General features: G+C 29.5%; 1 protein-coding gene across 2 annotated transcripts in view; it reads right to left on the bottom strand.

Moving 5' to 3' along the window:
- The window catches only part of LOC108550074 (4-coumarate--CoA ligase 1), a 66,825-nt gene extending 40,553 nt beyond the window's left edge, over positions 1-26,272 (bottom strand). The window contains exon 1 of one of the 2 annotated variants that reach the window (XM_017903679.1): positions 26,147-26,272. The gene's annotated coding sequence lies outside the window, so the exon portion shown is untranslated. Of the gene's footprint in view, positions 1-715; positions 789-26,146 lie in introns of those variants that run through there. The other variant, XM_017903680.1, reaches the window with a different exon arrangement.
- Positions 26,273-26,818: the final 546 nt, after the last annotated feature.

Here is a 26,818-nt window from a genome sequence, read left to right on the forward strand (position 1 = left end):
ATGAATTTAAAACTGTTTTTTAAATTTTGATCTGGCATCTTATTACTTCTTATTACTTATAATCTTATTACTTCCATCATTGAAATGCTACAAGTTTCTCCCAAAATGGATTTTCATGTGACCAGTGGTAACAATTACGTTGTTTCCTTTAATCCGAATTTTTAATATTAATTTCATCAGAGGAAGATTCATATACTGCTAGTCAAGTATTAAAAATTACTTTCTCACTTACACTGGAGATTTTCCTAGAATTAGTTTAAACAAAAAATTTTTATCCTCGACAGTATTTCAACTAAAAAATTTTCTAAGATAAAATTCTCGAATTGTTGTATTCTATGAACATAATGGTTTGATTTCATTTTAGGTGAATAATGGAACAATCTGCTTCATTATAAAGGCTTTGCAATAAGAGGTTTCCTGGAAAATCTACTAAATGTATTAACAAGTTCACTTGAATATTATGTTTGCCTCGATTGTTTTTCCCGAGTGATTTCATGTCTTCCCTTTCACGCTCTAATGGAATCAACGAAGGGTTACATCTTTCCTCAAACGACATTTTCATGAAGCTCGCGAAGGGTGCGACGGAAGACAAGAGAATTACGATACGTAATGGTATCTGACGTCCTCTGATGTGAAACTCGATTCTCGAAATAGTAGTATTTAGCTTGTACTTGACGACTTCATGAGGGTTAAACGGATAAGGAAAGCGACTTACGTAGTATGTTACTGGCAAACTCTGTAATTCAGCTATCCGTCCAAGCTGTAGAAACTCAACACGCTCGCAGAATGCCTTATCCTTTGTGTTGCTTTTGTGAACATGACACATCAATTAAATGGCTGTATATACTTTTCAGTATAGATAACACGTGCGATAAGACACTTGTTAGATTAATAATTCACGTGCATAAATAAACATACTGATAATAGTTAAGAAACGAAATAATAATTTGCGAACTTTTGTATAATCTATGCTTTCTAAGATACATATATTATAGTTGAAAATAAATCGATCGATACATAAATAAATAAATAAATTTTTTGTTGGATATTTTGTATAATGTATATTTTTAATTTTACTCTATATATTTCGAAAGATAAAAAATGTGCAAGAATTTACAAATTATTACTTTGTTTCTTAACTTTCGTCAATACCTATATACACAAACAGGTGATCCTTAGTGTTAAAATAATTATGTGAACAGGAATAAATTAGGTCATTAATAATTAATGTTTCATTTTATGTAGATATGGAAATTAAGCTGAATAAACAAACGAAGAAGGAAATAATGACATCCAAAACTATATTATTATAGAACACTGATAAAAAGGAGCATTAATCTGAGTTTCATGAAAAGAAATAAAAACCATGTTAATTACTAAGAACTATTTAAATTAGATATTTCATAAATAGTTACAATAGTAATCATTTCGACTCATTATTAATTTTAATAATACTTGTGTCAGTTATAACAGAAAAAGAAAACACGATACTATTAAATGACGAAAACGAACAAATTTGTGTGTAATAACTGCAACATGCAGTTATCAATAAAGTCACGAAGTTCTTATGAGAAAGAGAAAAGCAGTCAGTACCTTTTAAAATTTACCTAAATGACAAAAACTATGTTTTTTAGAGAAAATCAAATTTATCAGTAATATAATGTTTTTTGAATTTATCAGTAAACTCTAGTCAACTTTAATTATCGGCGTATGTAACTGCACAATATATAATTAACATATAACATGTGCCTTATATATAAATAGTACTGTAACAATAGTGATTAATGTCTGCTGTAAGTCAATTTTGCAGGCAATTTTAACCCGTTAACTGTGGCGACCTCTTTTGATATTGCGCACCTATATGTGTCGCGAAAATCGAGCGATGACGAGTATACTCGTCAATGACAGAGAAAATGTCGTTGTTAAAATATCGGATAAAGAAGGTGGTTTTATTTTATAAAATTAACAATTTTATTACTAACATTTACTTATCCATTTAACACAAACAAATATTATATACATAATAAACGAAAAATGCAACAAAAATCAAATAATCCACATTTGCCCTGTGACGAAACCCTATCATAAATCACTCTCAGGTTTTAATTTTAGGCTGCTTGCTTTTCGACTTTTGTTTTTGCGGGTTTTACGCTACATCTAAACAACATTATCGTCGCACATATATAAATTGATTATACAAACTGATAAGCAGCTCCAGCCAGTGTATACGCGAATGCACAAATCGTTTCATTTCGTCTTAACCTTCAAATATTCTAAACATCTTGAAATTTACGAATATATTTTAGTTTCCGCTAAAATTACAATTTAAATAACCAATGACAATTAAATTTTACGAATGACGTCTCGTCATCATACTCGTCATGATACATAATACTGCCATTTCTCCACGACGAGTATACTCGTCGATTACAGCTAACTGGTTAAATAAATATACAGATAAAAAGCGGTACACTTTTGCTCATTTTTCGTTATTCTTTCTTCAACAACCTGTTTTCCATACATCACTGATCCATATAATATCAGTTTCCTGAAACCAATCTACCACGTCTCACTCGACATATTCTAGCAGGAATACCATCATCGCAATCAGCTCCGAGCAAAGATCTTCCTTTCCTATCTAAACACTGCGGAAGATAATTTTCTCCCTCACATATCACCATCTCCAACGAATAAAATAGAATCTCGGATGAAGACGGATAGAGATTGAAAGACGTTGAACTTCAGAACCGCCATTAGGCCCGATGTTACCTCCGGAACGGTGTGTTTCCGGGATGAAAAATCACCGGCGACATTGAAACGTCTCCGGCAATCGGGTTCAATTGTTCCATCTTCCGGTTCGTATTAACGTAAGGCCGCGACTTAACGGAATTAACGAGATCGTGTCTGGCTCGTAAAGGGCGGCAGAACGCGACGGAGCGCGCGCGTAGTGGTGGGGGGTGTCGGTGGGCGAGGTGGGGGTAGTAGCGGCAGTACGATGCAAACGCAGCGGGCCGCTCGAAGCTGCGTCGGGATTTTGATAACATGTGACTTTATCTGGAATTCCCGAGCGCACAGGTAGCCTGTTTACTTAAGATAATAGCAAAGCGGAGTGGCTGGCTGAACGTAGATGGAAGACTGGCGGGGGAAAGGCGAAGGGATATTTCAACAGGCAATGTTGAGTCTCTGGCTAGAGGAGCAACGAAGAGAAACAAGGAAAGAACGCGGCGAGTCGAATGCTGTGGAGGGGATAGGATCTCGGTCGGCCGACGATAAACGAAGAGACCCGAACAGCCGAAGGAGGGAATCCCGATGAGAAGAGGAACGGTAGGTAGCTGGCGGGTTGCTTTGCCGCAGAGGCGGAAGCGGCTAAGGGTAAAAGCGGAAGAGTGAAATAGAGGGAGAGAGATTCTCTCTCAGCCGGGCTACAAGAACTTCATTTTCCGAGCCATTACGCCTCGTCCCACTGCACTACCCCTGGAAACCCCTTTTCCCCCTTAAATTAATTTATATCGAAATTTTAAATGACATTCATCGGGTCGAACAATAAATAACACTACCAGCCGGGGAAACGACACGTTAGTAACGGAGAGCCAGATTTTTCAACCAGTCATCTTCGCACTTTGCTCAGGTTTCGAGAAATTGTTGAAACAATTGCGATAGTTAATTAACGCGATTAATGGTGTATGAATGGAATAAATTGATTTTCGATTATTTTAAGCTGTCATTTTCATGCGAGATTTCACATCTCAAATCGACTTATCTTTGTTTCAGTTTTTGAGAGTATATTTAATTAAAAATGTATTGATAACGTACTGATGTGATTGCATAGTTTTGTATGGAATGATTTTTCAAAACTTAGACTCTTTAAGGAAAGTTTCCATGAAATGTAATTTTTCCAATTGGCGTAGATAAAATTTCAAAAATTACATGGTCGATTACACCGAAATATTTACACGTTGTTTTCTTGTCAGCAAAAAAATATCTCTGAAGAGGCATGTATTTAGTTAACAATTAAAGTTTCAACAATTTTTTCGTTTTCTAAATAGGATCTCACAGGGGTGAAGATTTTCTGCCAACAGAAATACTATTTCATATGTAATCCATTATATTTTATGTATTGATAAATTTTTATTAGAATTTGAATTTTTGGATTAAAGGATTCCCTTGAAATATTGTGTTCGAATACTTTCGTTACCCGCGCTATGTTTAGAGTCATACAGGTATAACTAATGTAAAACATCAATTCTTCATTTTCATTAATTTATTTAAATGTATTGAGTTTGTAAAGCATTCTGCAATACTTGTGAATTATGATTCAGAAATAGGAAATTAAGCGTAAGTTTCTATTTGAACATCTGAAAATAATAAATTTTCTTAATTTTCCAATTTTTTAAATTTTTATTCACGAAAATAAGATCAAATAGTTATGCAAAATGTGGTTTTCGAATTTAATGTAGTGTAATTTCACCAGTTTTTAAGAATTTAAGAGTAATAAATTAATATAGTTGAACCCCCATCCAGATAGAACAAATATGTGGATCAGAACCAAATCGACAGTAGTCAAAGTAGTCAAGTTTACGTGAATTCTATCTACTACATTTATAATAAGAAATATCAAATCAATCACTTTGATGCATAAATTCAAGGAAAACGTCCTTAATTGGGCGTCTATGGTCTCAAAAACACATCGACTCTTAACTCATAATTTATATAAAGTATTTAACATTATTTTGAGTTATTTACTACAATTACACAATTACTCTTTAGTCGAATTTGTAGAATGTTTTCCCTGTATTTACATTTGGAAATTAGATTGCATGTAAATCATCAACAACAATGACATCAAGATTTATATTTTATAATCCTTTACATTAGTTTATTTTTTATATTATTATTATATTTTCCATAAAATTCAGATTGATAAATTCAGGTATATATAATTTAAAATAAATACAAAAATATTTTAAAGATTAATAAATAGTTACTTTTTTTCTTGTTTAATTTCTTATAATTGTTAATAATTATAACTAAATGTCTGTTCAATTACTATTACTTGTATTATTTATTACTTGAAATTAACTTCTTGTAGAATATTTACTTCAACATTGAATCATTTTTTGCGTGTCACAGAACTTGAATATTATGAGAACGTAGGATTTAGCTGTTAAAGCACATAAAATAATGCAGAGAAACGTCTATGCTCATCCAGTCGGAAGATCGATAACACAAACGTATTGCAAACTCTGATATGGTTGAGTAAAATTTTAACAACCTGGAGCAGTAATGGTCCCTTTTATAATAATCGTCGCGATATTCTACAGATTTAGTCCTTTCCCTCATTGATGTCGGTTTCCACTTTTAGGTTGAATGAATTCCACCTCTTTCTCTATACCTATATTCCTGTCAACTAAATTTGCACGATTTGCTGTTTCAATAAACTCAAAATGGAGACCATTAAAGTTACACACGATGGAAATCCTCAATATTTCTCATTCAGTCACTTTAAACATGCTATTCCAAGTTTAAGGTGAACTAATTTTCTTTTCGATAGACAGTTAGAAAAAATAAATACGAGTTATTTATTCAAATGTAATCGTAATTGCTTAAAATAATCCTTCATTTCTTTAACATTCACATACGATAATCATAAATTTATTTTCTTATCTTAATTTAAATATTTTTGATTTTTCAATTCCTTTTTTTAAACCTTCTAATTTATATTTCTTTAAAAATTGTAAAATGAAATTCAACGTATGATGTACGATCTTGTATGAATATTTGATGTAGTACAATAGAAATATACAGGGTGTGTATACAGGATATCTGGTACATAACTGGTGATACAACCAGGCAAAAGGTGATTCAATATGCAAAACTATACCGAAAAGAAAGAATGAAATTATTTCATTTCCAGCTTCGATTTCGAAAAAATCATGGTTTAAAAATTTAGAAAGTAAGAGTTATTTTATTCAAATCTCATATGTATCATTACATCAACAATTAACTATCTACACCTACAAAATAAAATTAATTAAAAGTAATAAATATTCTTCTAATTTTTCGCTTCTAATTTTTCTATTCTTCTAATATTCTTCTAATATTTTCTTAACCCAGCATAATCTGACATCAAATCTAATCCAATAATTCTGCGTTATGCTCCATGAGGGACCATGTAATTAAAAAATCATCTATAATTATAGAAATAAGCTAAATTCAAAAATTGTTCGAAAGCTCTTTATAACTCAGAGGAACATATGTATGTGATTATAGTTTGCATAATTACCCACTTCCATTATTCTCTTCGTTTCGGTAAATCAAAGTTTAAAAATCTACGATATTTTCTGAAGCTCAATATTTGCGAAACCAGGCCACACCAATTTTTATTCCTACGATCAACCAATTCCGTACACTAATTTTATTCATACAGTGTACGTCATAGTCAGCCTAGTCTTAAACCCATTCTAATTTTGCATTCACCAAGGAGTATACTCTCCTACGTATAATGCTAGGCTTGATATTCATAAAATGGAATTATGACTGGGGAGAAAAGACATTCATTCTTTTACATTTTCAGCTAATTGTGATACGAGTTGCCTGATATATAGATTCCATTTAGACAACAATTAACCGAGCACTTTGTATAAAATATAGTAATGGATATTAATATGACAGAGTGGAACAGTGTTAAAGAGAGAAAAAATTAACTTCGCTTAAAATGCTGGACAAATTCTATTATACGAGGCAAATGTTAATAATCAGCTAATGAGTTGTGGAAACATTCTTTGTAATTTGAAAATATGTTTTCTCATTAATTTTGACCGGATGTTATTTCTGGCGAGATGTTTTTGATCAAACTCTCTAATACGAGGTTTATTAAAAGCAACAATGTTTATTAGATAAAATGGTATTGAAGGAACAAAACATAGAAACAAGTAAAAATATATTATTCTGATCTGAAAGGAATAAATAAAAAGTACTGAAATCTTTCGTTTATTATATTTTGTTAAATTTTTCGTCGAAATTTTTCAAAATTTCTTTCAACTGAATACTTTTCTTTGTAATATTATTTAAAATCACTGATTTCTATGCATGTATCTAATAGGAATATTATAATAGAATAACAGAAAAATTTATTTAATATATGATAATAGTTATATAATTTTAATTATATTATAATTAAATATAATTTAACATAATATAATATAACTTCATGTAACTTTATTTAATTATAGTATAATCAATTTATTTATTTCACCATGACAAAAATAAAAAATAATTTTGTTGTTTATTTATTTTATATCTGAATAAATTAATATTTGTCAATACTATTTATACAGTATTTATATTGTACATATATTTTTACAGTAGTATATTAGATCTTTGCCTTATGAAATGTAATGCTTTTAATTTCTTCCTTATAAGAGTATTGTATTACAATTTTTTTCTAACGTAACAATGAAACTTGTAACTATTGAGTTATTTATTTATAGTTATTAATCTATGTAACGTAAAAGAGCTAAAATAAAATATTATTTCAGTTTCCTATTTTTGAAAAATAAAAGATTCGTACGGATTTGCAGTGATTAGTGACGTTATCCGTATACATGTGTATGTACCTACATATATGTCCTACGAGTTTCAACTTGGTAATAGTGCAACAGATGCAGCGCAAAACATTCGTTTCGTACTTCAGAGTGCCGTGACTTTTCACGCTAGTTGCCGATAGATTCGAAAGTTTCGAGTTGGAAGTTTCAATCTTCAAGACAGAAGAGGAAAAAGACGTTCAACGAAGATCTCTAGTGCACAGGTGATCAGATATAATCAGAGAGAATTCGGAAGAAAATTCTGAATTGGTTATTCGTGTCATTCGGTGAATTTGAATTTCAAAATTAAAATTTTGTATGGTCTTCCTTCGTAATTGAATTTAAACAAAGCAAGTATAAATGTCGTGTTCAATATTACGCCACAGTGTTCCTTTTCATTTTTCTGTGTGTATCTACGAAGCTTTACAATTTGTCCAATAAGAACATCCAGTAACTTGTAATAACGAAAAGAGATTATTAACACTAGTATGTTTTCTCTACAGAGAACTGCTTGTTAGTGGTGGATGAAATTTAATAACAATAAGAAGAATTATTTATTTAATTACAAAGATTATCAAACACAAATATTGGGTTGAAATATAATTATTTTATCACTATCACATGCTCACATGTTTTCTCACTATTAATACTCAATTGCAACTAACGTATGATAAATCACTATCCTTTTTTCTTTCTTCTTTCATACATTACATTGACATACTCAATTCACACAACACCTCAATCATTACATGCATACTCATTTATCATAATAACTTGAATTCATTAGATATTTCCATCCCATGCATACTTGTTCCACTCATTCCAATATATATATATATTTAAAAATCTATGTAACCATTACCACACTGTTAGTAGTGGAAATTACATTTATACGAATAAATAATAAATATATTAAATATTTATTTAATAATATTATTGAACAGTAAAAATAAAGAGTCTGAAGCTAGTTATTTTTATTGATGTGGTTATGCTAGTATTAGTGCTCATTTTGAACAATATTTTTGCACTGTCATGCTTTCCTGTTTGGTTAAATAATTAAAAAATGAATAAAAAATTTTCAAGCTATTACTTTAAAGGTAAACTGATCCTTGATCTATGATTATGAAAATTTGCTAGAACCAAGGAAGTGTCTGTCTTACAATTAACTATATGCAGTACATATGTAAATTAGAAATTGAACTTCTTATTTGTGATTTGTCAATCACAAATACACTTATCTATAGCAAACGACTACTACATATGCAGAAATTAAATCCAGTAACTTATAATTTTTGTGAAATATAGATAAATTTATGATTTATGACGGAAATGTGTGTAATTAATCTGTATTATTAAAAAATGTAAACTTTGTATATTTTGCATATTGCAAATATTCTGCATAAGAGCATAATTTTTGTATGAATGCATAATTTATCGAAAGTGCAGAAAATGCATTCAGCGATTACTGGCAAAACAAGAACGTCATTTCTATAAATATCAATACGTACATAAACACTACTAATATATGCTTCCTTTTTTTTTTAAATAAAAAGAAATGCGAAATATGTAAATAATATATGAAAGCTCAATTGGCAAAAATAAAAAGAATATTTAAGACAAAAATATCGGTGAAAAAATATGTCGAACAAAAGTTAATTACTTTTAAGTCAATTATAACTTGTAAAATAAAAGTATTAAACAAATTACTTTTTCTTTTAAAACCGATTATGGCCAGCTTCATTTTCTTAAAATTCTCGAACGAAACGCTTCGTTATTAATAATTTGATACACAATAGCGCCGATTTTGTAAGACATTAAGTATATGTAGAAATATGAATTACTATGAAATTAAAAGTACATTATTTGAAATGAATATAATTTTAATAAAGTACGTAAGTACATAATTTGAAAGTCGACTGATATGAATTAAGTCAAAGTCTCACACAGAACACGTTCAAAAGGCACTAAAGCACAACACTGAGATATACAAGAGAAATCGTTAATTTATATACACTATTTCCGCGCAGACGATGTTGATCACGATGTATATGTGTACAAGTTATGAACATTCGAGAGGTTAAATGGCATTACATATTTCTTGCTTGATAGTACTGTAATCCTTATTAAGACGAGTTCTACGACCTGCTATTCCATATAAATCCTGATACATGAAATCAGTGACATTTTTAAAAGTATAAAATATCAACGTGGTATAAAAAGAAATGCACATTATAGTTGCAAACTTATATGTTTTCCACTGTAGTTATATAACTAAAAGAATTTAGAAATGTGACTGGAAAAATTTGAAATGGGAAACTATTTTAGTACACTGTACTTTAAATTAGAGCAAATAATTTTTTGCAGATATCGTACATGTATTTTACATACATCAATATACATATAAATATGCATATAGATGAACATGTAAATATTCATATGTATGTACATATATATAGATACGAGTATACATATATATATGCATATAAATATTCATGTGCATGTAGATATACATAGATATGAATATACACATATACATGCATACAAATATTTATATGTATGTACATATAGATGTATATGTACATTTATTGACATATTATATTTGCATATAAAATTTACTACAAAGTTATTAATTTTAACTTATTCCACCTAACGAAAATTCTTCGAATCGTCTAATTTCATCGAACTGATGGTTCTCTTCGAATCCAATCAGCTCGTACTTATCGCGCTTTAATAACCGTATTTCCCCCAAATAATCATCTATTATTCATTAATTCGACGTGAAGTGTACCAAAGACATCGTGTTTCGCAATTAGTGCGGTGTATCGGTATCTCAAACTGACATCGTGTCTTGTTAGATAAATTTAAGACCGTTTGCAATGCCTCGTCGAGGCATACGAAAGGTGGATTTCGCCAATCAGCACGTTGTCGAGGACACACGTGAATCGTTGTCTTTTGTTCGTCAGCAACGGAAAGTTGCAATTCATGTCATTTACATTTCACACAGTATTGTGTAAGGAATAAAAATTACGCTTAATCCTTTGCACTCGGCGATTTTTCCGTTACAGGAAAATAGTAATTCGAAGATTTTCTGCCATAAGGTCGTCGATATTTTTAAAACGGTAAATAAGAAATCGTATGCAATTTAAAAAGTAGAATTATTTTACTTCGAAATTCCACCCATCGTTGGGTAATTATAAATTTGATATATTAATTAACATCCATCTTTAGACGAATTAGGAGTTAAATAAAGGAATGAATCTATACGTAACCTTCAGATCTCCGAAAGGCCCCTATAAAATCTATCTCGGAAATCTAGAAAAACTCTTTAGCTTTAAAATAATTACTATTATATTAGTGTCCCTTTCATATCGTATCTTTGTTAATAAAGTTCCTCCATACTTTTATAAATATCAAAAATATGCCAGGTGAATAACGTTATTATCTTAACCTGTTTATACATGTATATACGTATGCTAATGTTGATGTATACATATCTGTGTGTGTGACATTATCTTTGCTGTATACATATATGTATATTCTTAAACATAAGCACAGAGTCTCGCATAATATATTACTTCTACATTACGTATTATAATGATAATTATATGCACTTTATTTTCTTTTTTTAATTATAATATATAATATTACGAGAATAATTGTATATTTTAATAATAATAATAATAATAATTCCATTTTAATTTGAAAATGAGGAATAGATACAATTTGTTCCAGAACATAATTCAAATATTCAAACTTCATAAATATCATACTCTGGTTTCAAATATTCTACGTACTCGAAGGATATAACATTTTGTTAGTGTCATAATGCTTTTTAAAATTATTATTTACAATATCGATATTTCTATCGATTTCGCAATTTTGCAATTTGAATATTTAAAGTTTCGTAAAATCGGTCGCTTTAATGAAATAGTCAAAAATTGTTCCTTATAAAATGAAGAGCAGTGCAATGTTACTGAACAAATGCATTTCCATCCACAATACATATGTTTTCTGCGTCAAAATGTGTTCCGAATAAAAATCGTGCATATGTAAAATTCACCCGATATTCAATACGTTATATGCACATGTACTTTGATTAAATATTGAATCAAATAATATGTATATGTATTTATTTGGAGAACAAAATTTTCTACTTACCGTTTTATCAGTGTATTATCAGTAGCGTGGACAGTTAACTACATAAAATTCGATACATGTATCGATTACATATTATTTCAGTTTTCCAGTTGTTATTGAACTTTATAGACAATATTTTACTACGAAATCTGAAATACGGTAGGAAATTTTTATTTATGATCGTTAATAATACACGGTAACTGTCAGTGAAAATATGTATATGTGAATATTTGAATATTTTATATTCAGTATTTTGTGCCATTTTCCAAACCACATATGTGTATACATATATAATGCCATAAGCTTCATAAATTGTGAAACATCGTAATAATTTTAAAAAAGGAGTAAATGAAAGAAAAGAGAAATAGGAAGTAATGATTATACAACTTAATGAATTATGTATAAGTTTCAGTTCATTTGCTTTTGAAATTGTTGCCTACTTCACAAGGTCATAGATCATGCGTACTATTTCAACTGTACAAATCACCAATTATCCGAATACAAAAATACATATATTCACTTTATTCGTAACTTATTTCTTATTCTGTATTTTATCAGATACGTATTTTTTCGCGTAAATAACATTTATGGTTGAAAAATGTTCAATTCTTAATTGAGTCATAATATAACTCAAAATCTGTTTTATTCACACCGATTATCTAGATAGATTTGTGTGTCAGCTAATTTGTATTATGTTCTCCCGTAATAACTTAAATAATCTTAATCTAGTAATAAATAAAGGAGATAATATGGAACTTATTGTTTCTAACAGAAATAAATGATTTAAACACGAACTTGATACACAATTTGTTCCATCCCGAAGAGCGTGTTTAGAATATGATTTTATAATTAAGGCCTACACTTTTAACAGACCTAACGGTTTATTTTATATTTTATACCGCGACTGCAATTCCGGAGGTTCGATGTGCCTCAACGCCGTTCTAGCGGATTAAGCTTATAAAGGTAAAGCAAAATTAGGAATTTTACTAGTACCAGACGCGACAGATGGGACCCACTTGTGACAGACCCAACAAGCGACGGACGGACGGCACTTATAAATCACGTCATTGACCATCAGAAATCGGCTCCTTGACAGTTTCCTACTCCTTAGCCAAAGGTCCTTATGTCACACCCTCTGTCCAATTAAAACTCTTTACCTTTCCACCACCAACATCTATTTTACCCAATCAGAACTAAACTAGAGAAAACACCTGACCGAACACGACGTGACAGGACATAGAGCAAAATCGAAAGTTCAGTTCGTCTTCGGCACCAATCCTTAAAACATCTAAATTACACATACAAACGCGTGTTCGAAACGGTACTCCGCTAACGTCTACATTATAACTATTCTACACTTTTCTCTAAATAAAAACTCTCTTTTGACCACACACATTCTGGATCCTTATTATCACAACTAGTCACGAAATATTAATTTGGCGCGTGATAAGCGTTCTTGAAAATCGAAGAGATTCGATACCGTAGGACGTTACACAATTAACTAAACATTTCACTTATGTAACTTCCTCATACAGATAGCGTAACCATCACTTTGTTTTATTTACTTGCAACTGCTGATTGTTCCACTTGGTTGTCACCATTCACTACTAGGTAGTAGCACTTGGCAATTAGTTGAAGCGTTACACGCAGATGTGACATTCGACGTAATTTTAAAACCGATATTGCAGAGTACAATAAAAAAATAAGAAATATTTAGGGTATTATATATAGATATGATACTTCTAATATTTTATAACAGTTCCATGACTGTGTAATGGTTTTGTAACAGTATAAGTATATAGTAAATAATATGATACAAATAAATGATATATTTTATTAACACGTTGACTGTTATGGGGGTCACCGGGGACTGGCACTCAACTTTGCTACAGCGCCGTGGGGGCCACAGGTGACCGACGACGCGACCATTAGTAAAAATACATAATCAGAGTAAATATCGAAACTGATAAATTTTTAAATAGTACCATTGTTACTATAATGGTTCGAAGAAATTAATGCCACACAGAACATGCAAAAATAATTTTATTTATACAAGGAAAAGGTGAACCGAAACAGTCGGCACAATATGTCTCCACCTTTTTTAGTGCAATTCTTTGCTCTCATTCTTCCTAGCCGATTTGAATTATTTTCATAGCACGCTTTGCAAAATCGCCTTACATTTCGCACACTTCCAGGTTTCTTTTTAAATTCGTGACGACGTTTTTTCCTTACGTAATTGCTCGATGAAATGCAATCTTCGTCATCGGAACATTTCACTAAATACATCGCTAACTTCATCCTAAAATCGCGAATTGAAATATTTTTTTGAGTTGCTTTTCAAACAATTGGTAATGGCAAAAATGGTCTACAGGGCCTCGGGGGTCACTGGTGACCCCCACCACGAAAAATACATTAAACGCGATTATACAATTCACCTTATCTGTTGTAAATAATATTTCAACATAACATGCATCGCATAATAAAATATTCATGTTGGCGCCATGGGCAAACCACGTAAAGTGCGTGTGGAAGTCAACGTGATAATATATATAGTACGTGGATCGCTTCACAGGTTATTATTCGGATCGAAGGACCAAAAAATGTCGCGTCGCTTGGTCAGTGAATTCTGTGAGGTTCGACGGGTTGTAAGGCCGTCTCGCAAACACGAAATGTTGCCCGCCAAATTAATATTGAGCAACTGTTTTAGTTTGCACGAGTGAAAAGAAGGTCGTGGTTGGAGTCGAACGATAGACTCTTGTACAACGACAGGAATTAAACTCTTAATGATCTCGATGAGTAGGCTCTAAGATTCTCTATTCGGCGTTTCGTAGAGAACTGATTAACGACTCGATTAGAACTGGTTTCTTCGACGATTCGAAGAGAACTCAACTCTTCGACGATTTAAAAAGAACTGTGCTCCTCGATTTTCCTAAGTTCGGTCTTAGGAAAAATCGGGAGCTCGCCAAATATTATTGGCCGATTTGGCCACGGGCGTTCCTTTGGTTCGCAAATCGGTCACCTTGAAGGTAGGGAAGGTTCTCCCAAACGAGGACGGTGGTGGAGGGAATCCTCTACTTCAAGGTTAGGTACGTGGGGTCCAGCCGCGTGCTGGTGACCCCATCGGTCGTTTATGGCCCCTCGCTCGGGCCTGAGGCTCTCAGCGCGTGCAGACCACGTGGAGCCCTCAGGCCTATTGTCAGCCAAGTCTCAACACTTAGACGACCGCACTCCCCAGAGCGAACTATCCGGTTTCCACCGCGCTCGGGGAACCTAAACTACGCTGTCCACCGGGCATTTTTCGGAAGTAACACGAACTGATTTTATGACTGATAGAAATTGATCGGTAACGGGTCGGAAGGGGGTCGGAAATACCGAATAAGGGGTCTCAAGAATTGGTGAATTTTATTATATGTTGTGCTTTCTAGAAGCAGTTCGTCAGTAATTGCGAACAACTCCAAATGAAGGTAGTGTAAGTAATAACCGAAAAAGAGAAACGCGTTGCTAAGGTCAAAATGGGAGATCTCCCCGATCGGTCAGCTAAGTGTTAAAAGCCGTCGCATAATTTCGTTAAATTAGGGTTTTCAAGGATTTTCATATTCCGCGACACGGGAAGTCATAATAAAGGTGAAAGTTTTCAAACATGCAGAAGGTATGAATATGAAAATTTCCGATTCTGAATTGTTGTCCCTAAAGACCTGGTTTTTGGAAGACAGTAACGGTGTCTTCCTTGTTCCGCGACGGAACAATCATCGCTACCTCATACTATCTGCTTTGACTTTAGTCTATTGCACGGCTGATAGACTGTCTCCATGGGCAATTCGACCTCTTTTAGCGCTTTTAAACGACTGTCTATTAGGTGTTTTAATCATTTTTTCGTCGAGCGTGATACTTAGTACAGCAGCTGTTGGTGTTATGATTAAATTCACAGTGCTCATATTTCATAAGACACTAGAAAAGCCTTTATTGAAAATATTAGCAATATCCACACCAATTTTCTCGTTTGTAATGGCGCTAAATAAACTTTTTCTTGAGCTAAACGCTAAATAGGATTAGCAAAATTTCGTTTGAATTTTGGGTCAATCCATCCAAAGCAGATCAAAAGTAGACATATATGATGACGACTCCTCGATTTTTCTGATATTACGATCTATAGAATCGGTTCCACGCTAATAGACTGTCACGTTAAGTCTATATACATGTGTCGATGTGGTACAGCACGCAAAATCGCGAATTGGTTTTGGCTTCCTTACACCCATAAGTAATTTGTTTTATATGCTAGAATATTTTAAATATTGCTGTTAAGATGAATAAAGTCGATTTTCTTAAAATTTTAAACTGACTTACCCCTTAAAAGGAGATAAATTAAAAATAAAAATTTTAAAGGTATTACATATATATTAGAAATAAAAATATTAGGGATATTTATTGTCAAAGATACTTTTAGATTTATTATTAAAGATATTGGATTTAAATTAAAGATATGAAAAGAGAAAATAAATATGTATAAAATATCTAATACATTTGTATATTAGTGAATAAGAATTACCTGATTGTGCTAATTGAAAATAGTAAACTATAATCAGAAATGCCAGCTAATCGATTAAAACTTTTTATTTCACATTTTTATAGAACAGAGAAACCTCAAAATGAGCATTAAGGTTTAACTTCATTTTCCTCTGGTAAAAGTTGAAACGTGGACTGGCTAAAAATTCCAAATGAAAATGCAGTTAAAATGAATCATTTCCTTAGCCTGCATTATAAACCATACAACTTCTGTCTAGAACGTATTTCTGTTAAACCATTCATTCAAAAGTTATAAATGTTCGAAGTATCGAAAAATGCAGTATTATTAAATTGGTATTAATTTAAACTAAAGGATATTGAATAAAATTTTAACACATGATCTATTATCTCTCAGCAATCGAATATTATTCTAGTTAAATGATAAAGCAGATTCTTAGTGCAAAAATAGATTAGAAACCTTTCCCATGAAGTTTGCATGAACCAAATTGCAAGGATTGTGCTTTCAAGATTATATAAAATCAAATTTAAGATTTTCAAGCATAATAAGTCAAAGTAATTAGAAATTGCAAACAGCCATAAAAAGCTGCAATTTTATATTGTAGATTTATCAGCAAAAATTGACAACATTGACGAAAGTATATTAAAGCTAAACATAGAAACGATAAAACCTAAATGATTGTTCTTTAACTTTTTTATTAAAAATTCTATATTTAACGTTATTACTTTAATCATTTTACTACACAACTTTTTCCTGCCTTAATTAGAAAAGATCATATCTGAAAATTCATATCTATGATATAATTAATTTCTTAAGGTTCCTTCTGTCCATAATATTTGCATGTTTGAATCATGCACAAGAATTAAGGAAGATTAAAATCAAAAAGAAAATTAAAATAATTATTTTCAGTTACGTATAAATATATTTTATTATATATATTATCATTATTTGTTATTATTACGTACAATATATTTTAATTTCAATGATCTTAATAATTTCAATTTTAATAAATATATTATTCTATCAAATAATACATAGCATTAATATAATATATAAGCTAAATATATTTCACGTATTAATATTTTAGAAACAGAAACATATTTTTAGTTTATTTATAGTTATTTCTCGGTTATGCAATTTATTTCAAGTATGTTAGCATGTGACAAATGATTTCTTTTAAATAACCAATATGTTATGACCTCTTAAACTGTTGAACTGTTTCTTAAATTTTCCTGTTAATAATATTCTTTCGAATTTCCTTGTTTAGTTTGCAATATTTTTCAGTGAAATTAAAACAAGTTTTGTTTCGATATATCAACGAGACTTGAATCTTTGTCTGATTTCCATGATAACAGCACTTTTATGAAATTATTTGTTAAAATATCTGGATGCTCATTTTTTTTTATTTAGAATTTCATCGACTAATACCAATTCCCTAAATTCGAAACCAAAAATTCATCTACACACCATTACATCCGCCAGCGTGTTTTACAGTTTGCAAATATATCAGTTTCGAATTTCGAGTATTTCTTCCACTACTACCATGGATGTCAAATTTACTTTTGTCAGCAAAAATAATATTTTTCCATTATTTATTTTCTTTAGATATATACAGTGTCTCGGTTGAAACTAAATATCGAAATTCATTGTTTTTATCGATATCAAAAGTGTTTTAAATGTCAACTTGTACAGTTTGAAAAGAAGGATATTGAAAGGGAATAGATTTCTAAATTTTTATCAATGTTACCAATATTTTTACCGAAAATCATATATTTCTTTATATGGTTTTTGAATGACGTATTAATGCTTTAAAATGACGACTGTTAAATGTACCCTCTTTTCGAAAATAATAATAATAATAAATAAAACGAGTAAGGAAGAAGTACTCGCAAGAAGAATTAAAGAAATTACGAAAAATGATAGTAATTCCATTAATTTACTAAATTGATCATTATACATCGAACTAAAGAAGAATTAAGGAATTATTGCGAAAATATTTTCAGAAATTGATTTAAAAAATCCCATATAATCGAATAACCAGGAAATTAACGCTAACACTAAAAATAGATGGATTATTTATAGCATTACCAGTTGATGAAGAAAATCAATTGTGTCACTAGCTATTTCACATTCAAAAAGCTGAATCTTTCATTACAAAAACTTTCTATAAGTGTCGTAATGTTAATTAAAAAGTTAAAATGAGGCCATTCTTACACGGACAGGTACCTATAAGAAGTTAGAAGTTAAATGGTTTTTCTAAATGTTATGGAAGAATGAAAATGGAATAGATTACATAAAAGCTTTATATGCTTTATATAAGTATACTTACATAAAAAAGATGAAAAATAAACAATTATATGTTCTATACATATTTCATGTATTAAGGGATTAAATTCGCATAAAAGCAAGAGACCTGCAAAAAGTTGGCTAGAAAGTTTTCCAAAGTATCATTAAAAAGAAAGAAATAGGACAGGACACAGATGTACATTCCAAAAAAGAAAGAAAATAAAGACAAATGAAAGAGAAGAATTCCAGTTGTTGATAAACAAAAGAGGAAAATCGAAAGAGAAAGAGGAGAGAAATATATTGCTGCCATATTTACTTATTTAAGCAATAGGTATTCATTTATATTTAAGTCAAAATGCTCGTGATAAATGGAACGACTTCTACACGATGCAATAACATTAACGAGGACAGAATCGGGACTGGAATATTTCATATGGTCGAGAGACGTTCTTCATTTCCCATATTTCTTTCGAATCGTTTAACTCTCTGCTTGAAACGCGTTTATACACGAAGATCAATTGAGTGTGAAATACTTTTATATCTTACAATTTTACATCAATTTTATATCTAGATTATTCGTTGAGGAAGTAATACGAACAAAATACGATTACCGATGAAGATAACAGTTATAACTCAATTGGCCATCCTTTTGAACAATTTTCCAGTCACACAAAATAAAATTCTGTGCATTTGGGAACGTACAGTAATGATAATTGCACACAGGCATCTGTTAACTAGTTAAATGCTACGTAATTCCTTCAAATAGAGTGTTTACGTTATTACCAAACTATTATTGATTATGAGGCTAAAAAAGTATTTAAAACTTTTAATGTTTTATCTAATCTTTTAATACATAAAGTTTATATAATTTTTCACATAAGTTTTTCATAATTATATATAATTTTATATAATATAAATTTTATTTCTCTCATTTTTTATTCCATGGATTTTACTCTTTGGCATATAGCTTATTACCAAACATGAATACTTTTTATCTGAAATAAAGATAGCAATTAAAAAAGAAATAAGATAACAAATAAGATTACCTAAAAATAAAAATACATAAGAAATAACGAAATAATTTGGGAAATAAATTATTTCAAAGTAATTTACTTATCTTATATTTTTGATTAAATAACAGTATTCGAATAAAGCAGTAAAGCACAAAACGTTATTTTCATACTCCCATAATTGTTCAATTATTACTGGAGGTCCTCTTTATTACAAATTAAATAAGTAGTTATCATTTATAGATTAAAATTGGATACCCTGTGCTCTAAAAGTCATCAATAATTTCAAAGTACATATGTATAAAATAATTTTTTAAATTTTATACTCCCAAAACTTGAAGTATACGTAAGCACGTAATTTATAATAATTTTCGTAATCATATGTTTTCTATGACCATAAAATAAACAAGATAGAAAAATATTGCAAATTGTGAGAAATATATATGTTATTTATATTGTTTATAAAATTGTTTATAAAGTTTCTTTCTAAGTTCAGAGTACTAATAATATTAAGTAAATACAAACAACTTAGTTTCGTATACAAAGTGTTTGTGTAAGAAATTCTCAAGCATAGGAAACTCATGTCAGAGGTAAGACAGTGACTTGCAATATTGGTATAGTAATAACAAGGTTATTTAACTTCTTTGAAAGAGAAAATGCTGCAGAACGAACACCTGTTGCATTGTCGGATCTATAAACTTAAATTATTGTAATTTGGAGTTACAAACAAAATAGAGAAGAATTAAGAGTATTAAATAGGTACGACACTAATATAAATATGAAAAGCGTTATTTTATTTAACGATGAAAATTTCATTTTCGAACTACAATATTTTCTTTACAAGACTGTAATGAATTTTACCTGCAGATTTACATTTATTTGATATTCAAATAGTAATTATTAAATATTAACTTGTATGAATATGAACATTTAATATTAATGAATACTAAAAGCATGGGTACTAAATGTTCATAAATAATAAGTACTAATTACTAAAAATTTAATGCTATATAGTAATAAACACGAAATGTTTCGATATTTGGTATGTATATTATATAAAGATATATAGTATATAAATATTAATTATTAAAAATGTTGACACGAAGTATTTCAATAATAAATACTAACAAATACTGAATATTTGGATACTATGTATTATCAAATGCCAAATACTAGTTACTAAATATATAAATTTTTAACACTAACTACTAAGAAATTAAATATTAAATAATAACTATTAAAACTTAGTTTTTAAGTATTAACAGATAAAAATTGAGAAAGTAAATACTAATTATAAAATATTATAATAGAAATTACGATCAAACACCAAAAATAGTAGCACCCCTTGCCTACCTTTATCTGTTATGTTCAAATACGAGACAATAGCCAAGTGATCGATTTCTTTGATAATAATTTTCTCTGAGTATAATATTCGTTGATATCTCCATACTTAATTATAAGCTTCTGAGATTAGTAGTAATTAAACTTATTAATAATTAAGCAATATCTCTCTCGAGGATTCATATGAGCTTCTCTTTCCATTAGGTCGAATGTTTTAGGAATGATGTTGGTACATTCTGTTTATTCCTGTTGTCAAATCTTTATTAATTATTAAACGCTGGTTCTTTATCTAAATATGACATGCTTGAAGTATACAAGATATATACAAAATATATGCATGATGCATTCAGGGTAATTTATTTGTTCTAATTTATATTGTAATATATTGCACTAACATTTTTTTCCTAATCTATTTTCCTTTTCATAGATAATATCACAGGGACACATAAAAATTTGCTCCAATTTACACTATCTAGAGATATTTTAATTCTTTAACCCATTTGCATCCAAGCGCGGAATATTCCGCGAGCCACGACCGTCGTTTATCACCGAGCGCGGAATATTCCGCGAACCACGACAATCGTCTGTCACCGAGCGCGGAATAATCCGCGAGCTGACTTTTTCTGTTACTAGTTGCTGAATATTCTTCATATGTCACAGATCACGTTTGATCCCTTTTGTGAGCATCTCATCTACATCGGTTCATTATATTCTTAACAAGTTTTACTTTTGTCGTGAAAATCCTGTTAACTATCATTATGAGTAGGTGCTGATACGCGCTCGGTGATACGGGCTTGTCGTCAGTTGAACGTCGCTGATGCCTGAATACGGCACCTCAATTAGAACCATGATGCAAATGGGTTAATAGTTTTGGAACTCAAATGAAGAAGGTTGTAGACTGACTAATCTCTTTAATATTCTTCGGAACGCTTCTATTTGCAATACGAATTCTACAATGAGGCTATGTCAGAAAATATAATAACGTACTATGTATTAGCGAAGAAGGAACTGAGCCTGTATAGGTCAGGAGGTGCTTACATATATTTTTCGTTTCTGGTTTTTTAATTTAGAAATAATACGATTATAGAATCCTTCGTGTTTTCTTAGAATTACGTGTTTCGTAAAATTAGGATTAATCCTTTGCACTCGACGATTTTTTGGCTAGAGAAGAGTAGAAATTCAAAGATTCTCTACTAAAAAACTGACGATACTTTTCTGAGCAGTAAATAAATAATTGTATAATAATAGAATTGTCGAATTATTAGACTTCGATACTTCGCACACTGTTTCATTACATTAAATTTGATATATTAATTAATATCGGTCTTCCAAATTCTATGAAATGGTGACTAAAGCACATCTCTCGAGTGCAAAGGGTTAACTTAATGAAAATTGTAGAGATTAGTTGGGACATTAATACATTCACTATATGTAATTTTATACATTAAACCTATTTAGGCTATTCATGGAAACAAATTAAAGGAGTACCAAGAACTGTCAAGTTTGAGATACTTATAGTGAAATTGTGGATCCACTAAATTTTCAGAATCATTTCCAAATTTTGTTGGAACAGTGGAGAATTCCTGGTAGAATGGAGTAAAGTTTGAACAGAAAGATCAATGGTGGCTGGATAGATTAATGCCCTTGGAAAGGTCATGTCTCCTGACCTTTATATTTTATCATTTCCAAAAGTAAAGTGGAGGAGAGATTTAGGATATAACAAATTAAAATATGCCTTGGATAAATGACTTGCTTATTATATACTGCTGTGAATAATACATATTGTATTTAATATATAGTGTATAAGTTTCATAAAGATTGTAATACTGATAAATGAATAAAAAGATAATTAAATTGTTTACTAAAATGTATTAAAAATGTCAAATTTAATTTTGCAATGAACTTTAAAATTCACAAATTGAAGTATACATAGAGTAAATATTGCTATAAATTATATTCTTCGAATTTAATGCTACTATAAAGTTGAATTTAATACATAAAATTAATAAATATAGTACCATTGATAAGTACACAACAAGTCAAACCTTTTACTTAAAAATATTACAATATCGACCTTACAATAATCTGAAAATAAATTTTAAAATTCATACTACTATACGCATATTAATTCTATTTCCTATTTTTGTTTCTATTTTTATCCCTTTTCTGTAAAGTAACCTGGTCTTCCAAATTTTACAAATTTCATTTTATTAGAACGAAGACGTAATATTTTGTTGTTGTTAAATAATGAAGCATCTCAATAATTGAAATTCTTCAATGCAACTAAAATAATGAAAACGTATGAAACAAAGTAGAGAACATTATTAAAATCAAACATCATATGCTTAAAATACTCAAATATTTATTACAATAAGTAATTATAATAAGTAAATATAAATAGTATTAAATATTCAAATATAGACAATATAGACCCTCATTTTGTATTCTCCTATTCACATTAATACAACTCGAATGCCAGAAACTAATACTTAAAGTATTTACTTTAATAACTTATTAAATACTCATTTAAAAAATTTATAAATTTTCTTTAGAATATTTAACAGAAACTGAAAGCTATAGGCTTTTCATTACCACACGATCATCGCATCCTGCAGGACAATATTGAAAACACTGTTTTCATTCAATTGTCAAATTTGAAAATATCAAAACTCGTGAATAACTGATGCAAAAATAACAAATTGATTGAATTAACAAATTCCGTACATCGGTGAATTTTCCATTCAAGCTGTTTGATACTTTGAATACAAACAAATGTGTTATCACAAAATGTCTCATAATATTGCCGATTGATAACCACACAAATAATTTATTTGTTGTTATCGCTTCGTATATTATCAATAGTATACACAGCGTGAGCTAAGTTCTCGGTCGTTTTGTCTTATGCATACAGCTATTTAATTTGCTGATAGTATTTTGTTTTATATCTGAAGTGTCTTATAGTTCACAGCTTTGTTTGATAAGGAACATGTCAAAATATGTGAGAGACGAGTAGCTGGAATAGTGTGAAACTGTTTATGACATTTTATAGAGATATTTATGTTTCTGGTATTCATTTTAAATACTTTGTTTGTTCTATTTACCGATATATTATTTAATTTCATAATATTAGTTTTATAATAGCATTGTGTTATCCTGTAAATTAAATTTATAATATTAATTTATTATTACCACGATTTAGATTTATATTTTTTTAATATTGCTACATAAATTAATTTTATAGGCCTTTTATATTATTACAAATATTTTGTATGGAATTTTACCATTTATTTCAACATTTACTTAATTTTACAAACAATTAATACGTTTCTTCTCAGTTGAAAACTATTTAAGTAAATAATTTGAACAAGATTTAATACTGACATACTTTTCAATCTGACCAATTTTTCATTTTAATAATTTCTTAAATTTCGTAGCTTCAAATCTTCAATTTAGTATAAAATATACGTGTTCTGTTAAATAAACATAATGTTTTGTATGAATATTCAGGAACATGCAAAACACATTTGTATTATTCTTCGTTCATACGAGGGTCAAATTGTTGGATTTTATACCTCATTAATTACCTGATTGCATCTGATAAGAGATGCGAAGAATTTATATGAAGAGTTAATATTGATCATTATTAAGAAGCAGGTTAAAAGATGATTGTTTATGTGTATTACTCATAGTCTGCATCTGATAACAATATTTTGTTTCATTTTTGAATATCATCATAATTACTATAATTTTATAATAAAAATTGAACATGAAAGTATTTCGAAGTTGTACGTTAAAATATTCTTTTGAAATTAAAATGAACATATACATATACACTTTCGAATAATAAACTACATCAAGCATGTTACGTGACATGCAAATGACATTCTGCGTTTTAATATATTTAATTGCATTAATAAATATTTTTAAAACTGGTACTTATCTTTGGAAGCATAAATTGCAACGAATACATTGTAACTGAATAATAAAAATTACCTGACAGGTAAAATTCGAATTTATAGTTGGTATCATAGATTGGTTAAGTTATACAAACTATAGATAATTACTTCAATACATAATTATTATTAAATTTAGTATTGCTCCATTGTTATTATAAAATTACAGTTAACATTACATTTATAGTTATTTTAATTTAGTTATTTCAGTTTGTATAAGTAATAGGTGCTAGATAAGCATCCTATTTCACACGTTATTATTTCTGAATACGAATAAATTCTTATTACGAGATCCTCATATTAGGTATCCAGTTTTATGTTAAGAGAATTTTGTTGAAAAATGTAAATAGTGGAAAAAGTATCATATTTTCAGTTAAATTAATGAGAGTATATAGTACAAAGAGAATACAGCGTAAAACAGTGGCATAACACTTTGCTGTCCCTGAAGGAATTTTTGAACGCTATTTAAAAGATATTAACATTTTGCAAAAAGTCTTAACTAATAATTTAGTTCTTTTTTTAGAGAGAGAGGCATTATATGTTGAATGTGTGAGAAAGGACAAGAAAATAAATTTCATGAAATAATAAAATAAGTCTCATATAAGGAATCCATTTTTCAAATTTGACAATTTGCATAATCCTAGTTACTATTTCATGACTAAAAAGAGAACAGAGTTTTTATTACTCTATTTTCTAGTAGGTTGTAAAAGAATACATATTTCAGATTCAAAAAGTATATCCAATTTTAACAAAGGTATCGTCAATTGGAAGTTATTGTGCTTTGTTAGCAATAGGTCTCATATTAGGAAATGTTACCATACTTATTTTAATTATTCATTACAGAATTGAATAAAATTATTTCTCCCAAAAGAGAGAATCGTTACTATTGTATTACTACTTTTGAAATCATAAGTACGACCAAAGAAAGAATATAATTAAATGCTCTTTATATAACACATAACTCAATTAAATTCCATATTGAGATTAAATTTGCCTTCTAATTACGAAAATAAAATTCTTTTTCCATTCAAATAATTCAACATTTTGCTCAAAGAAAAAAATAATGACTCATAACTTTTAAAATTAATTTCTTGCAGTCTTTAGAATAATTTTGGAATATAATTTTCCTGCATGAATTCACAATATACAACAATTAATATTTTAATTACCTGAAAATATATACAAAAGTATGAGATTATAATTAAAACGAGAGAAATATGTTACAGAGATTTAAAAAGCTTCAGCCATTTTCGGAATAAACTGTCACACATAACATACGATAATATATTGTCGAAAAACATAATTATTACAAACCTTGTGTAGTTGCAATAATTTTTCTACTGATTTCCGATGTTCTTTGTGTGGCATACGTTGAACTTATGACACTCGTTAATTTCGGGACAATTCCACGAATGAAACACTCGTAAGCGTATTCTCCGGTTTTACAAAGAGAACTAGTCAGATCGGTCAATGAAACGCGAAGATAAGTTTCGAAGCTATCTCGTAAGTCAGTTATTGTAATCGCGAAATTTCTTTCTTTTTCGTAAATAAATATGACGTCTGCTCGATTATTCATAAAGTATATGTAAATTTACTTGGCAAGTAGTTAGTAATTCTTGCATCATAAGACGGAACTGGTGTGCATATCTTTTAATTAAATTTTATTTACATTTACGCATATTTGTTATTAATCTTTTAAACATTAGAAGATATTTGTTTATTTCCATTTTGCTTTTAATCGAATCTTTAATTAACCTTTACCTCAATTATCTGATTAACTTTAACTATGAAACTATTTTTAAATATTTATTTCTCAATTTTATGTTGTTTTTCATAAGATGGAACTAGTGTGCATATTTTTTAATTAAATTTTATTTACATTTACGTATATTTGTTATTAATCTTTTAAACATTAGAAGATATTTGTTTATTTCTATTTTGTTTCTAATCAAATCTTTAATTAACCTTTACCTCAATTATCTGATT

This window comes from Eufriesea mexicana, unplaced genomic scaffold (genome assembly GCF_001483705.2).
Source record: "Eufriesea mexicana isolate 0111107269 unplaced genomic scaffold, ASM148370v2 scaffold2467, whole genome shotgun sequence".
In the NCBI taxonomy this organism is placed as follows: Eukaryota; Metazoa; Arthropoda; class Insecta; order Hymenoptera; family Apidae; genus Eufriesea; species Eufriesea mexicana.